This window comes from Nycticebus coucang, chromosome 4, assembly GCF_027406575.1.
Source record: "Nycticebus coucang isolate mNycCou1 chromosome 4, mNycCou1.pri, whole genome shotgun sequence".
Lineage (NCBI taxonomy): Eukaryota > Metazoa > Chordata > Mammalia > Primates > Lorisidae > Nycticebus > Nycticebus coucang.
Genome location: NC_069783.1, coordinates 17,544,036 through 17,549,392, shown reverse-complemented (window position 1 = coordinate 17,549,392; position 5,357 = coordinate 17,544,036).

Below are 5,357 nucleotides of genomic sequence, written 5' to 3'. Positions count from 1 at the left end.
CTGTCTTCAATGTCAGAAATCATTTCTTCTGCTTGCTCCACTCTGTTACTGAGGCACTGTACTGTATTTTTCAGATCTTTGAGGGCTACAAATTCTTGATTCAGTGCCTCAAAATCTTTGGTGGTTTTGTCTTTAAATTCATTAAATTTTGAGACAACTTTTGAATTTCCCCTCGAATTTCTAATTCTGACATTTGAATTGCTCTTCAAATTTCTACTTCCAAATTTTCCTCCATTCTATAAATCTTGTTTGTAATCCAAATTCTGAATTCAATTTCTGACATCTCGCCAGCTATTTATGAATGGGATCTTTAGTTACATCTGCCATATCTTTTTTGAGGGGGTCGATCTATTCTAGTTATTCGTGTTATCTGAGTTTTTCTGCTGATTCTACCCCATGATTATTTTACACCGTTTGACTTTTCCCCTGGAGCTTTGTCGAGGACCCGTATAGTGCTATGGCCTGAGAAACAGGGGACCTATTTGGTGTGTTGAGGCTAAGTGTTTCTGTCTTGTTTTCAGCTGGTCTCTGTTTGACCCTGGTGAAACAGTTACTGTGGGTTAAAGTCTCAGCTGTGGAGAAATACCAGCAGTTAAGTCACCCCACCCCCCCACAGGCAACCATTGGAAGAGGAAAATCAAACCTTCCTACAGCCACACACCCAGGGCACCACTTGAATAGTCCTCAGGCAATTGGCTCAGTTCAAAAGGTCCAAATCAATTGTCTCAGTCAGTACTTGTCTGAGGTGTGAGAGTTTAAAGGTCTCTGGGAACTGGATCACAGGGGTCTGGTGACAACTCAAATATGACTTGCTCTTCTGCTCCGTGAAGTCAGGATGACCCACCCAGCAAATACAGTAGTCTTGGAAGGTTGAAGCCTCCTTCCCCACCTTGCATCTCTGTCACACCCAGTCACTGATATTCCCTCAGGGCTGTGACTCAGTTGCCTACTGTGAGCAGATACTCCAGGGGTTTGCATCTGCCTGAATCACAAGAAATCTGTTTCTGCTCAGCCAGGCCACTGCTCTCTACCTCTATCCAGCAGGGGGTGGTGAGGCCTGTCAATGTCGGATGCTTGATGGAGGCTGGGGGGTGTTGACTCAGTTACAACCCCACCCCTGATTGATGTTACTGACAGAACAGAACAAGTTTGTGAGAATTTGTTTCTGTCCCTGCTAAATTACTCTGCAGAAGAGAAGCTGTTTTGAGTTCCCAGAACCTGTGCCTCATGCCCTGTCTTTACTCCTGCAGGTTTGTATTCGTAGCACGGTCAGCTCTAGACTCCTACCTTCCTTTGTCTATAGGCTGATGATTCCCCTGAGGGCTGGGTGCGTCTTATTAGGCTCAGTAAAGCGGTCCTCTGTGTCAGCCCCACCCTGGGAATTTCCTGGCTCTGTGCATGAGTTTTATAGTCCCCGTGCTCCACCTAGGCCCGTACCGCCACAGGCAAACCCTTTACTCACGAGACCTGTGTTTCAGTCCCAGATCTGTTCCATGGTGGTTGCCATCTGAGAAGATGCCTGGCCTCCCCTGGTTGCCCAGGGAGACAGGGGCTGTTGCTTCAGAATATCTGGGGGTGGGCAGTATTGTTGCCAAAAATGGCTGCTGCTCTGCGCCTCAGGGCACTGCCACTCTGGAGTGGTTCCAACTCAGCCGACTGTCATCTCTGCACTCCTGTGCTGTGGAATCAGCACTTGACCAGCTGCAGTCCAGGCCCTGTCCACACCCCTTGAGAAATCACCGAAGAATCTGGACTCCTGGGGGACAGGCCTCCGGACCTCAGAGTGTGAGTGGAGGGGAGTACTGGGAGCTCAGAATTGCAGGTCGAAACACCAAACTCATTGAGACCAAATGAGCAAATAAACAGATAAAAAGTCTACCAGACACACAAGCCCACAGATACACAATCAGAAACACATTGACATACAGACAATAACAACAACAAAAACAACTACAATAAAAATAATGATAATCATAAAATAATTGAGGAAAAAGGGTAAAAAACATACAAACAAAACGAACAAACAAACAAAAAACCCTCTAGAAATCTGACATTAGAACTCTCAGAAACCATAGGAAGGGAAGAAGAGGAAGAGCAAAGGGTGAAAAAAAAAGTGTTGTTCATAAAAAAGTTAAATAAGAAGAAATAAAAAATAAAAAACAAAAAAAAATAAAAACAAAAATTATGTAAAATAATACAAATTAACGATAATTCCTCCAAGAAAATGATGAGAAAAGAAAAAAAGGCACCAACCACAAAAATATTATTCTTGTATATGTGTAGAAATATACATCTATATATATGACATAGGGATCACCTTTTGTAGGAATATATTTATAATGCAATATGCTTTCTGGGCACCAGGTGGCGCTGTGAGTGGTTCACAGGCTTATACCTGATTCACAGTTTATACTGTTACCACCCTACCTGGCTGATTGCCGTTTTGGAGTTTCTGTAAAAGTTTTTTTACTTAATTGTTGTGCACCCTCAGCTGCTCTGTTCCAGACAGCACTCCTATCTGACCTCCCAACTCAGTGCAGGAGTCCATGCTTCACAAGTCTTTCTACTACTCTGCTCCTGCATTCTCCTGCAAACTGGCAACTGCAATCATGTGCTGGCTATCTCTGGGTCACTGCTACTGTAGCTGCAGTGCGCGGAAACCTTATACTCAGTTTCATGGCTCAGAATGTTACTTTTGAGTCTGGAATTTTGAGTTCAGCCACCCACCAGTTCACCGCGCAGCCCGAACTGCCAGCCCGCATCAATATTCCCCACCAGGAATGATCCCGTTTATTTAATCACTCCTGTTGTTCTGGGGGAAGGTGCCCACCATTTCGGAGAATTCAAAAATGTCTGTTTCCTGAGTGGGATCTCTTCCTTTCAATTTTCCATCAGGTTGCTAAGTTCCTTGTGATTCTGAGTGGCTCCCCATTTGGGTGCCAAACTCTGCTCAGGAATAAATTTTCATCAGTTGGGTTTTGCCAGGAATTGCAAACTATTGTCCTCCATAAGGGAGGGGCCTGCTGGCCAGCATGGCCAAATAGGGAAAATCACTACAACAGAGTCCATGGTTTAAAATTACACCTTCATATACAGCAATCTGCCAATTTGCTGTGTGTCTCCAGCTGTCTATCCACACCAATAATCCACGTGGGGAAAAGGTCCACACCCCTCTTCCTCTCACCTGATGACTTGGGAGAGGTGGGCTACATGTCTGTCCTGTCCGCCATTATGCTCCCTTGCAAATATTTTCTCCCATTCTGAAGGCTGTCTGCTTGCTTTACTTACTATGTTCTTGGCTGTGCAGAAGCTTTTTAGTTTGATCAGGTCCCAGTAATGTATATTTGGTGCCGCTTCAATTGCCTAGAGAGTCCTCCTCATAAAATATTCACCCAGGCTGATTCCTTCAAGAGTTTTCCCTGCACTTTCTTCAAGTATTTTTATAGTTTCATGTCTTAAGTTTAAATCTTTTATCCAGTGAGAGTCTATCTTAGTTAATGGTGAAAGGTGTGGGTCCAGTTTCACTCTTTTACAGATCGCCAGTTCACCCAGCACAATTTGTTAAATAGGGAATCTTTTCCCCACTGAATGTTTTTAATTGGTTTGTCAAAGATCAAATAATGGTAAGTACCTGGATTCATCTCTTTGTTGTCTATTCTGCTCCAGACATCTACTTCTCTGTTTTTGTGCCAATATCATGCTGTTTTGATCACTATCGATTTATACTACAGTCTCAGGTCTGATAGTGTGATTCCTCCAGCTTTGTTTTTACTCAGAAATTCTGAGTAATGTTTTGGCTACTAGAGGTTTTTTCTGATTCCATATAAAACAAAGTATTATTTTTTCAAGATCTTTAAAATATGACAATGGAACTTTAATAGAAATTGCATTAAAATTATATATTGCTTTGGGTAGTATAGACATTTTAACAATGTTTATTCTTCCGGCCATGAGCATGGTATGTTTTTCCATTTGTTAACATCTTAAGCTATTTCTTTGCTTAAAGTTTCATAGTTTTCTTTGTAGAGATCTTTCTACAAAATCTCCATTTGCTTGAGAAGGTCCTTTGTTAGGTATACTCTCAAATATTTCATCTTCTTTGGCACTACTGTGAAAGGAATAGAGTCCTTGACTGTTTTTTCAGCTTGGTTATTGTTGGTATATATAAAATCTACAGATTTATCGGTGTTGATTTTGTAGCCTGAGACATTGCTATATTCCTTGATCACTTCCAAAGGTTTTGTAGTAGAATCCCTAGTGTTTTCCAGATATACAATCATATCATCTGCGAAGAGTGAAAGTTTGATCAATTGTATGTTGATACTCTTGACCTATGTGGATACTTTTGATTGCCTTTTCTTACCTAATTGCAATGGCTAAAATTTCCATTACAATTTTAAAGAGCAATGGAGACAATGGGCAACCTTGCCTGGTTCTTGATCTAAGTGGAAATGATTTCAATTTGACTCCATTCAATACGATATTGGCTGTGGGTTTGCTGTAGATGGCCTCTATTAGTTTAAGAAATGTCCCTTCTAAACCAATTTTCTTAAGTGTTCTGATCATGAAGGGATGCTGGATATTATCAAAAACTTTTTCTGCATCTATTGAGAGAATCACATGGTCTTTATTTTTTAGTTTGTTTATGTGCTGAATTACATTTATAGATTTAGGTATATTGAACCAGCCTTGAGAGCCTGGGGTAAATCCCACTTGGTCATGGTGTATAATTTTTTTGATGTGTTGTTGGATTCTGTTTGTTAGGATCTTATTGAGTATTTTAGCATCAATATTCATTAGTGATATTGGTCTGTACTTTTCTTTTCTTGTTGGGTCTTTCCCTGGTTTGGGGATCAAGGTGATGTTTGCTTTGTAGAATGTGTTGTTAATATTCCTTCTTTTTCTATATTTTGGAAGAGGTTTAGTAATACGGGTACTAGTTCTTCTTTAAAGGTTTGGTAGAATTCTGACGTAAAGCCATCTGGTCCTGGGCTTTTCTTTTTAGGGAGATTTTGTATAGTTGATGCTATTTCAGAACTTGATATAGGCCTGTTCAACATTTCCGCTTTGTTCTGAATAAGTCTTGGTAGGTGGCATACTTCCAGGTATTGGTTGATTTCTTTCAGATTTTCATATTTCTGAGAGTAGAGTTTCTTGTAGTATTCATTGAGGATTTTTTGAATTTCTGAGGGGTCTGTTGTTATTTAATCTTTACCATTTTGGATTAATGAAATTAGAGATTTTACTCTTTTTTTCCTGGTTAGGTTGGCCAAAGGTTTATGTATTTTATTGATCTTTTCAAAAAAACAACTTTTGGAATTATTGATCTGTTGTATAATTCTTCTGCTTTCAATTTC